At 44.3% G+C, this 12,136-nt stretch overlaps 1 protein-coding gene across 1 annotated transcript in view; it reads right to left on the bottom strand.

Moving 5' to 3' along the window:
• Positions 1-12,136, bottom strand: part of LOC106560798 (potassium/sodium hyperpolarization-activated cyclic nucleotide-gated channel 1) — a 107,625-nt gene that overhangs the window by 79,923 nt on the left and 15,566 nt on the right. The window lies entirely within an intron of this gene.

The raw sequence follows: 12,136 nt of genomic DNA, 5'->3' as shown, positions 1-12,136 counted from the left end.
CACAGAGTTACACATGGAATAAACAAGCGTACAGTCAATAACACAATATAAAAAAGAATGTCTATATACAGTGTGTGCAAATGGCATGAGGAGGTAAGGCAATAAATAGGCCATAGTAGCAAAGTAATTACAATTTTGCAGATTAACACTGGAGTGATAGATGAGCAGATGATGATGAGCAGATGATGGTGTGTAAGTAGTGATACTGGTGTGCAAAAGAGCAGCAAAGTACATAAAAACAATATGGGGATGAGGTAGGTAGATTGGGTGGGCTATTTACAGATGGACTATGTACAGCTGCAGCGATCGGTAAGCTGCTCAGATAGCTGATGTTTAAAGTTAGTGAGGGAAATGTAAGTCTCCAGCTTCAGTGATTTTTGCAATTCGTTCCAGTCACTGGCAGCAGAGAAATGGAAGGAAAGGCAGGCAAAGGAGGTGTTGGCTTTGGGGATGACCAGTGAGATATACCTGCTGGAGCATGTGGTACGGGTGGGTGTTGTGAGTTGAAATAAGGAAGAACTTTACCTAGCATAGACTTATAGTTGACCTGGAGCCAGTGGGTCTGGCGACGAATATGTAGCGAGGGCCAGCCGACTGGTCGCAGTGGTGGGTGGTACAAGGCGCTTTAGTAACAAAACGGATGGCACTGTGATAGACTACATCCAATTTGAGTACAGTATTGGAAGCTATTTTGTAGATGACATCGCTGAAGTCGAGGATCGGTAGGATAGTCAGTTTTACTAGGGTAAGTTTGGCAGCGTGAGTGAAGGAGGCTTTGTTGCGAAATAGAAAGCCGATTCTAGATTTGATTTTGGACTGGAGATGTTTGATATGAGTCTGGAAGGAGAGTTTACAGTCTAGCCAGACACCTAGGTATTTGTAGTTGTCCACGTGGGTCAGAACCGTTCAGAGTAGTGATGCTAGTCGGGCGGGCAGGTGCGGGCAGCGAACAGTTGAAAAGCATGCATTTGGTTTTGCTAGTGTTTAAGAGCAGTTGGAGGCCACCGAAGGAGTGTTGTATGGCATTGAAGCTCGTTTGGAGGTTAGTTAACACAGTGTCCAAAGAAGGGCCAGATGTATACAGAATGGTGTCGTCAGCATAGAGGTGGATCAAGGAATCACCCGCAGCAAGAGCAACATCGTTGACATATACAGCGAAAAGAGTCTGCCCGAGAATTGAACCCTGTGGTAACCCCATTGAGACTGCCAGAGGTCCAGACAACAGGCCCTCCGATTTGACACACTGAACTCTGTCTGCGAAGTAGTTGGTGAACCAGGCGAGGCAGTCATTTGAGAAACCAAGGCTATTGAGTCTGCCGATAAGAATACGGAAATTTGACAGAGTCGTAAGCCTTGGCTAGGTCGATGAAGACGCCTGCACAGTGCTGTCTTTTATCGATGGCGGTTATGATATCATTTAGTACCTTGAGCGTGGCTGAGGTGCACCCATGACCAGCTCGGAAACCGGATTGCACAGCGGAGAAGGTACGGTGGGAAATAAAATGGTCAGTGATCTATTTATTAACCTCTTGACGGTCGCCTAGTATAGGGGGCGCTACAGCGATTTTTGAAAAGAAATCGTGCCCATTTTAAACGGCCTCCTACTCAAACTCAGAAGCTAGGATATGCATATAATTAATACTTGTGGATAGAAAACACCCTAAAGTTTCTAAAACTGTTTGAATGGTGTCTGTGAGTATAACAGAACTCATATGGCAGTCAAACCCCGAGACAGATCGTAACAGGAAGTGGAATTCTGAATTGCGGACTCAAATTCATCACTTTGCCTATAAATCACACCGTGAGCAATGGTTCATTGAGCACTTCCTATTGCTTCCACTAGATGTTCCCAGTCTTTACAAAGTGGTTTGAGCCTTCTACTGTGAAAACTGACACAATGAGAGTCTGTGGAACGTGGTCACGAGGAGGGCCATCACCATTATGATGCCGGCGCCCCTGGCTACCCTCCTCTTTCGAAACGTTTTGAAAGACAATGCAATCGTCCCGCTTGAATGTTATTGGAGCTCTGGTTGAAAAAGGCCCTAAAGATTTATGTTATACAACGTTTGACATGTTTGAACGAACCTAAATTAAAAAAAAATGCATTTTATTGAAAGAGGAGTCCCGCGGCCGGAACTTTTGGAGCAGCCTTCAGAACGCGCTAACAAGAACAAGCTATTGGGACATAAAGGATTAACTTTTTTGAACGAAAATACATTTGCTGTGGACCTGGGATTTCTGGAAGTCCTTTCTGATGAAGACAACCAAAGGTAAGGGATTATTGACAATAGTATACAAGAGTAGATTTGATATGCGATTGTTCCAAGATGGCACTGACCTGTAACGGTAGCCTATTTTTCTGAGTATCGCATCCCCTTTTATCGCAAAGTGTGATTACCCAGTAAAGTTATTTTTAAATCTGGCATTACGGGTGCTTTCAAGAGATATTCATCTATAAATCTTAGAATGACAATATTACATTTTAAAAATGTTTTCGAATAGTAATTTAGTAAATTGTAGCGCTGTTTCACCGGAATCCATTTGAGGGAAAATAGTTAGTCAACGTCACGCGCCGATGTAAAATGCTGTTTTTATATATAAATATGAACTTTATCGAACAAAAGAATGCATGTATTGTGTAACATGATGTCCTAGGAGTGTCATCTGATGAAGATTGTCAAAGGTTAGTGCTGCATTTAGCTGTTTTTTGGTTATTTGTGATGCATGTGGATGGTCGGAAAATGGCTATGTGGCTAATTTTACGATATACTCCTCTAACATAATCTAATGTTTGCTTTTGCTGTAAAGCCTTTTTGAAATCGGACAACGTGGTTCGAATCAGGAGAGATGTATCTATAAAACGATATAACATAGTCCTATATTTGAACAAAAAAATTATAATAATTTTGTTATGCTAATGGTGATAGGATTTTTTGCTGGATGTGGGACGGAGCCCGCCCAGAGGTTAATTTGGCTTTCAAAGACTTTAGAAAGGCAGGGCAGGATGGATATAGGTCTATAACAGTTTGGGTCTAGAGTGTCACCCCCTTTGAAGAGGGGGATGACAGCGGCAGCTTTCCAATCTTTAGTGATCTCGGACGATACAAAAGAGAGGTTGAACAGACTGGTAATAGGGGTTGCAACAATGGAGGCGGATCATTTTAGAAAGAGAGGGTCCAGATTGTCTAGCCCAGCTGATTTGTACGGGTCCAGGTTTTGCAGCTCTTTCAGAACATCTGCGATCTGGATTTGGGTGAAGGAGAAGCTGGGGAGGCTCGGGCAAGTAGCTGTGGGGGGTGCGGAGCTGTTGGCTGGGGCTGGGGTAGCCAGGAGGAAAGCATGGCCAGCCGTAGAGAAATGCTTAACCTGTTATGGCTAGGGGGCAGTATTTTCACGGCAGGATAAAAAACGTACCCGATTTAATCTGGTTACTACTCCTGCCCAGTAACTAGAATATGCATATAATTATTGGCTTTGGATAGAGAACACTCCAAAGTTTCTAAAACTATTTGAATGGTGTCTGTGAGTATAACAGAACTCAAATGGCAGGTCAAAACCTGAGAGATTCATTTACAGGAAGTGGCCTGTCTGACCATTTCTTGAACTTCTTTGCCATCTCTATCTTTTACAAAGGATCTCTGCTCTAACGTGACACTTCCTACGTCTTCCATGGGCGCTCAGAGCCCGGGAAAAAACAGAATGTCATCATCCCAGCCCCAGGCTGAAACACATTATCGCCTTTCTCAAGTGGCCGATCAAGGGACTGTGGGCTTAGGCGTGTGCCCTGGCCGCCCCCGTCTTTGTGATTTTTCCTCTGTTTGCCGAAAAGGAGATTCCCGGTCGGAATATTATCGCTTTTTTACGAGATAAATTGCATAAAAATTGATTTTAAACAGCGGTTGACATGCTTCGAAGTACGGTAATGGAATATTTAGATTTTTTTTAGTCACCAATTGCGCCATGCGCGCGACCCTGATTTACCATTTCGGATAGTGTCTGGGACGCACGAACAAAACGCTGCTAATCGGATATAACGATGGATTATTTTGGACCAAACCAACATTTGTTATTGAAGTAGCAGTCCTGGGAGTGCATTCTGACGAAGACAACAAAAGGTAATCAAACTTTTATAATAGTAAATCTGATATTGGTGAAGGCTAAACTTGCCGGGTGTCTAAATAGCTAGCCCGTGATGGCTGGGCTATGTACTTAGAATATTGCAAAATGTGCTTTCACCAAAAAGCTATTTTAAAATCGGACATATCGAGTGCATAGAGGAGTTCTGTATCTATAATTCTTAAAATAATTGTTATGCTTTTTGTGAACGTTTATCGTGAGTAATTTAGTAAATTGTTAGCAAATTCCCCGGAAGTTTGCGGGTTGTATGCTAGTTCTGAACGTCACATGCTAATGTAACAAGCTGTTTTTGATATAAATACGAACTTGATTGAACAAAACATGCATGTATTGTATAACATAATGTCCTAGGTGTGTCATCTGATGAAGATCATCAAAGGTTAGTGCTGCATTTAGCTGTCTTCTGGGTTTTTGTGACATTACATGCTAGCTTGAAAAATGGGTGTCTGATTATTTCTGGCTTGGTACTCTGCTGACATAATCTAATGTTTTGCTTTCGCTGTAAAGCCTTTTTGAAACTGGACAGTGTGGTTAGATAAAGGAGAGTCTTGTCTTTAAAATGCTGTGAAATAGTCATATGTTTGAAAAATTGAAGTTTTTGTATTTTTGAGGAATTTGTAATTCGCGCCACGCCTATCATTGGATATTGGAGCAGGTGTTCCGCTAGCGGAACGTCTAGATGTAAGAGGTTAATGACATTTTCGATTATCATGGATTTATCGGTGGTGACCGTGTTTCCTAGCCTCAGTGCAGTGGGCAGCTGGGAGGAGGTGTTCTTGTTCTCCATGGACTTTACAGTGTCCCACATTTTTGGGGAGATAGAGCTACAGAAAAAGCTAGCCTTTGCTATCCTGACTGACTGTGTGTATTGGTTCCTGACTTCCCTGAACAGTTGCATATTGCGGAGACTATTCGATGCTATTGCAGTCCGCCACAGGATGTTTTTGTGCTGGTCAAGGGCAGTCAGGTCTGGAGTGAACCAAGGGCTATATCTGTTCTTAGTTCTACATTTTTTGAAAGGGGCATGCTTATTTAAGATGGTGAGGAAATTACTTTTACAGAACGACCAGGCATCCTCGACTGACTGCATGAGGTCAAAATCCTTCCAGGATACCTGGGCCAGGTCGATTAGAAAGGCCTGCACGCAGAAGTGTTTTAGGGAGCGTTTGGCAGTGATGAGGGGTGGTCATTTGACTGCGGACCCATAGCGGATACATGCAATGAGGCAGTGATTGCTGAGATCCTGATTGAAAACAGCAGAGGTGTATTTGGAGGGCAAGTTGGTCAAGTTAATATATATGAGGGTGTCCATGTTTACAGATTTAGGGTTGTACCTGGTGGTTTCCTTGATAATTTGTGTGAGATTGAGGGCATCTAGCTGAGATTGTAGGACTGCTAGGGTGTTAAGCATATCCCAGTTTAGGTCACCTAACAGAACGAACTCTGAAGATAGATGGGGGGTCAATGAATTCACATACGGTGTCTAGGGCACAGCTCGGATCTGAGGGGGTCTATAACAGGTGGCAACAGTGAGAGACTTATTTCTGGAGAGATTCATTTTTAAAATTAGAAGATTGAACTGTTTGGGCATAGACCTGGAAAGTATGACAGAACTTTGCAAGCTCTCTCTGCAGTAGATTGCAACTCCCCCTCTTTGGCAGTTCTATCTTGATGGAAAATGTTGTAGTTGGGTATGGAAATCTCAGAATTTTTGGTGGCCTTCCTAAGCCAGGATTCAGACACGGCAAGGACATCAGGGTTGGCGGAGTGTGCTAAAGCAGTGAGTAAAACAAACTTAGGGAGAAGGCTTCTGATGTTAACATGCATGAAACCAAGGCTTTTTCGATTACAGAAGTCAACAAATGAGAGTCCCAGGGCCTGGGTTAGCCTCCACATCACCCGAGGAACAGAGGAGGAGTAGGATGAGGGTACGGCTAAAGGCTATAAGAACTGGTCATCTAGTGCGTTGGGAACAGAGAATAAAAGGAGCAGATTTCTGGGAGTGGTAGAATAGATTCAGGGCATAATGTGCAGACAGGGGTATGGTGGGGTGCGGGTACAGTGGAGGTAAGCCCAGGCACTGAGTGATGATAAGAGAGATTGCATCTCTGGACATGCTGGTTATACTGGGTGAGGTCACCGCATGTACAGTGGGACTAGGGGCTCCGCAGTAAACTAAAACAATGATAATTATCCTAAACAACAGTATACAAGGCATATTGACATTTGAGAGAGACATAAAGCGAGGCATAAAGAAATCACAGGTGTTGATTGGGAGAGCTAACTAAGACAACAACAGCTAATCAGCTAAGACAACAACAACAGGTACAATGGCGATGAATGGGCAGAGAGGGTCGTTTAGCTACACACAGGGCCTGAGTTCGAGGCTAGGGCCGACAGATAAACAAAGGTAAACAAAGTGGAGTACCGTGATAAATGAACAGTCCATCAGGCATCAGCTATGTAGCCAAGTGATCATAGGGTCCAGTCTACAGCAATAGATGGAACAGGGAAGCCGCGGGGTAGTCGTTGCTACGCTGGCACACGGGAGACACTGCGTTTAAAGTTAGCAGTCCGGGGTAAGTAGAAGCGTCTGCTCCGATGTCCGGCAAAGGCCGGTTGAAGGCACAGCTGATGGAATTGCATCTGCGGACCAGTTGTGGTGGTACAGCGGGGCACGGTGTCGACGAATGGACCGGGCTAAATGGCAAAAGAGGTATTGTAGTTGTGGTAATTACGTTTGCTAGCCGGGAGATGTGCCTGGCTCAGGGCTAGCTTCGGGGCTGGGTCACTCAGTGGCAGCTAGCTAGCTGTGATGATCAATGGTCCAGGGTTTATGGCAGGAATCCGGCGTTAGGTCAGGGCTCTGTGCAGGCCAGTCAAGTTCTTCCACAATGATCTTGACAAACCATTTCTGTATGGACCTCGCTTTGTGCACAGGGGCATTGTCATGCTGAAACAGGAAAGGGCCTTCCCCAAACTGTTGCCACAAAGTTGCAGGCACATAATCGTCTAGAATGTCATTGCATGCTGTTAAGATTTCCCTTCACTGGAAATAAGGGGCCTAGCCCGAACCATGAAAAACATCCCCAGACCATTATTTCTCCTCCACCATACTTTACAGTTGGCACTATGCATTTGTTCAGGTAGCATTCTCCTGGTATCCGCCAAACCCAGATTCATCCATTGGACTGCCAGATAGTGAAGCGTGATTCTTCACTCCAGAGAACACGTTTCCACTGCTCCAGAGTCCAATGGTGGCGAGCTTTACACATCTCCATCCGAAGCTAGGCATTGTGCATGGTGATCTTAGGCTTATGTGCGGCTGCTCTTCCTTGGAAACCCATTTCATGAAGCTGCAGATGAACAGTTCTTGTGCTGACGTTGCTTCCATAGGTAGTTTGGAACTCTGTAGTGAGTGTTGCAAACGAGGACAGACATTGTACATGCTACGCACTTCAGCACTCGACGGTTCCGTTCTGTCAGCTTGTGTGGCTTCCCAATTCGCGGCTGAGCCGTTGTTGCTCTTAGATGTTTCCACTTCATAATAACAGCACTTACAGTTGACTGTGGCAGCTCTAGCAGAGCAGAAATTTGATTAACTGACTTGTTGGAAAGGTGGCATCCTAAGAAGGTGCCACGTTGAAAGTCACTGAGCTCTTCAGTAAGGCCATTCTACTGCCAATTTTTGTCTATAGAGATTGCATGGCTATGTGCTCGGTTTTATACAGCTGTCAGCAATGGGTGTGGATGAAATAGACGAATCCACTAATTTGAAGTGGTGTCCACATACTTCTGTATATATACTGCTCAAAAAATGAAGGGAACACTTAAACAACACATCCTAGATCTGAATGAAAGAAATAATCTTATTAAATACTTTTTTCTTTACATTGTTGAATGTGCTGACAACAAAATCACACAAAAATAATCAATGGAAATCCAATTTATCAACCCATGGAGGTCTGGATTTGGAGTCACACTCAAAATTAAAGTGGAAAACCACACTACAGGCTGATCCAACTTTGATGTAATGTCCTTAAAACAAGTCAAAATGAGGCTCAGTAGTGTGTGTGGCCTCCACGTGCCTGTATGACCTCCCTACAACGCCTGGGCATGCTCCTGATGAGGTGGCGGATGGTCTCCTGAGGGATCTCCTCCCAGACCTGGACTAAAGCATCCGCCAACTCCTTGACAGTTTGTGGTGCAACGTGGCGTTGGTGGATGGAGCGAGACATGATGTCCCAGATGTGCTCAATTGGATTCAGGTCTGGGGAACGGGAGGTCCATAGCATCAATGCCTTCCTCTTGCAGGAACTGCTGACACACTCCAGCCACATGATGTCTAGCATTTTCTTGCATTAGGAGGAACCCAGGGACAACCGCACCAGCATATGGTCTTACAAGGGGTCTGAGGATCTCATCTCGGTACCTAATGGCAGTCAGGCTACCTCTGGCGAGCATATGGAGGGCTGTGCGGCCCCCCAAAGAAATGCCACCCCACACCATGACTGACCCACCGCCAAACCGGTCATGCTGGAGGATGTTGCAGGCAGCAGAACGTTCTCCACGGCGTCTCTAGACTCTGTCACGTCTGTCACGTGCTCAGTGTGAACCTGCTTTCATCTGTGAAGAGCACAGGGCGCCAGTGGCGAATTTGCCAATCTTGGTGTTCTCTGGCAAATGCCAAACGTCCTGCACGGTGTTGGGCTGTAAGCACAACCCCCACCTGTGGACGTCGGGCCCTCATATCACCCTCATGGAGTCTGTTTCTGACCATTTGAGCAGACACATGCACATTTGTGGCCTGCTGGAGGTCATTTTGCAGGGCTCTGGCAGTGCTTCTCCTGCTCCTCCTTGCACAAAGGCGGAGGTAGCGGTCCTGCTGCTGGGTTGTTGCCCTCCTACGGCCTCCTCCACGTCTCCTGATGTACTGGCCTGTCTCCTGGTAGCGCCTCCATGCTCTGGACACTACGCTGACAGACACAGCAAACCTTCTTGCCACAGCTCGCATTGATGTGCCATCCTGGATGAGCTGCACTACCTGAGCCACTTGTGTGGGTTGTAGACTCCGTCTCATGCTACCACTAGAGTGAAAGCACCGCCAACATTCAAAAGTGACCAAAACATCAGCCAGGAAGCATAGGAACTGAGAAGTGGTCTGTGGTCCCCACCTGCAGAACCACTCCTTTATTGGGGGTGTCTTGCTAATTGCCTATAATTTCCACCTGTTGTCTATTCCATTTTCACAACAGCATGTGAAATTTATTGTCAATCAGTGTTGCTTCCTAAGTGGACAGTTTGATTTCACAGAAGTGTGATTGACTTGGAGTTACATTGTGTTGTTTAAGTGTTCCCTTATATTCCGGACTCTTACATTGCTAGTTTTAATATTTATATATTTCTTTATTCCTTAATTTTTTTTGGGGGGGGGGGGTGCGCATGTATTGTTAGGTACTACTGCACTGTTGGAGCTAGGAACATCTGCATTTCGCTATACCCACGATAAAATCTGCAAAATATGTGACCAATAAAATGCTAGTTGATTTTGACTTGAATAGAAGCCATGATTTCAGGAGAGGACTGTATGGCTTTTGCAAACCCAATGTTCCCTGAAGTATATTAACACAAAATAAAGCTGTGGAAATTGTTTGAAGGCCAGTGGTTGTAATGTAAATGGTATTTTTAAAGTCCTATTTGATTGTTTGCTATTCATTTAGAGCACATTCTTAGGTATCATCCTCGTAAAAATGTACTCTACTGCAAGGTTTCCCAATCTCGGTCCTTGGGACCCCAAGGGGTGAACGTCTTCGGTTTTTGCCCTAGAACTACACAGCTGATTCAACTAATAATCAAGCTTTGATCGTTTGAATCAGCTGTGTAGGGTTTAACCGGGGGTGAAACCTTAGACGTTCCTCCTGTTGGTGATGCAGCAAATCTACACAGGGCTATCATCCTGCCATGCTGTCTTATGCATCATCAATTCAAACTTGCCCAAGTCCTGGGCTAGGCTATTCTATTCTATCAGCTGTTCCATGCATCAATCTGCCTCCCTGCATTGTTACCCTTTCACACTATAGTCCCAACCTAAACCAAACTGTGCTGGCTCTGATATTTTAACATTGTCCTTTCCAGCAAATGTGGTGGATATGTAGGCCAGCTCATTACATCTTGGTTTGGCATGGCTTGACTCAGAGACAGTGGATCACTGTCACGATTCCTACCGACGGTGGCGCCCCCTCCTGCTCGGGTGGCGCTCGGCGGTCGTCGTCACCGGCCTATTAGCTACCACCGATTCCCTTTTTGTTTTTCCCTTTTTTTATGTTTTCTCACCTGCCCTGAGTTAGTCATTAAGAGGGCTATTTAGTTCAGCTGGCCCGCTCCCTATTGTGCGGGATTGTCTTTCTGTGTGTCGACTGCGTTTTGTTCGACTGTGCTTGTCGAGTGTATTTTCCCTGTTGTTGGGAAAAATTTTATTTTGTGCTTGTGGTTTATTAAAATTACCACACAGTGTTCGCTGCTTCCTGCGCTTCTTTCCGCCACACAACAGACAAGCCGTTACAATTACATGTAATGCTGCCGAGGATTCATTGCCTCTGTGGGATCTCTGATCAGAGCTGTGACTGTGAGACCGAATAGCGTGAGATAACAACACTTTAGACATATAGGTGATAGCAAGGGCATTCTCGATGATTAGTAATGTTTGCAGAGCGCCAAACAATGAAATCTTACCAATTATCTAGCTAGGTGATTCAACTGATGATATATCACAAAGTGATCGTCATTGTGTGATCTTCACCCTGGTTAGATGTACAATGCAAGGGATTACTCTGTTCTATTAGTTCTGTGCATTCTATGTGTTCTGTATGAAAATGTTCTATTTATTATATGTTCTATGGAAGTGTTTTAAAATGTTGTTTCGATATGTTCAGGATATCATTCCACAATTTTAAATGAAACATGTAGCTATGAATTAGGCAAATTAATTAATATTGCGGTAACAGTGAAATATTGCAGTATATATTGCAGTATAAAACAGTGAAAGTTATTCATCCACTGCTGAGTGTATGTGTGTTGTGTTCAATCCAGTTTGTGGGACAGCTCATTGGGTCTTACATTTTTTTATCAAATTGATGCTTTCACAACTTCCTGACATTAAATACAAACCAGATAAACAAAGTAGCCAAGATGAGGGAACGGATGGAATCGAATCTAAGCCAGGTCATTCACAGATCACAGGTGAGACTACAGTCAAAGAGAGCCACTGATGCTACAGTTACCAATCTCCCCAAAGGTTAGCACTAGAATAGATTATTATGGCTAATCAGATCACTCAAAGGTGAGCGTACTAAGAAACCTATCCAATGGTCAGCACAGATTACTATGGCTAAAGTCATAGATCACCACTGGTGCTAACTAATCTATCTAAGGGTCAGACTCAGAACAGTGGGTAGTAATGATCTAACCCTAATCCTAACCAATCTTTGCAAGGGTCAAACTGACAGATTTGTATAGGTACAGTGAGACTAGATTACATCATAAGTGTTTATAAGCCCACAGCTTCAGAAGCAAGCCCTAGCCATAACACTAGTCTAATGGATATGGGAATTGAACTCTGCTCTTTAATGCAAAAGCCCAATCATTTAGATTCTAATAGCTTATACTAAGAACTCAAAACTCATTAGCATGACTCCAGATGTTTGGTGGTCCATGATGAATAATTTCATGCAGAAATTATGTAATAGGGGAGGTTCTGTAGTCTAGATCCCCTAACAGTGTTCCCTAAAAGCACCCAAACAGAGAGGGGTAGCATCCCAAATGGCACCCTATTCCCTACATAGTGCACTACTTTTGACCAGAGCACTTGGGATGCAGACATGGTGCTACTGTAGTTCTGTCTGGGACCATTCTCATAACAGGGACAAGTGTTTTTGGTATCTGTGAGGGCTTTTCCAAATCCTCTTTCAGAGCCACCTAGCAGAACGGAGATATTATGATC

Source organism: Salmo salar, chromosome ssa01 (genome assembly GCF_905237065.1).
Source record: "Salmo salar chromosome ssa01, Ssal_v3.1, whole genome shotgun sequence".
NCBI classification, from domain to species: Eukaryota; Metazoa; Chordata; class Actinopteri; order Salmoniformes; family Salmonidae; genus Salmo; species Salmo salar.
Note: the sequence above shows the minus strand (reverse complement) of the source record. Positions and strands in the feature narration are given on the sequence as shown.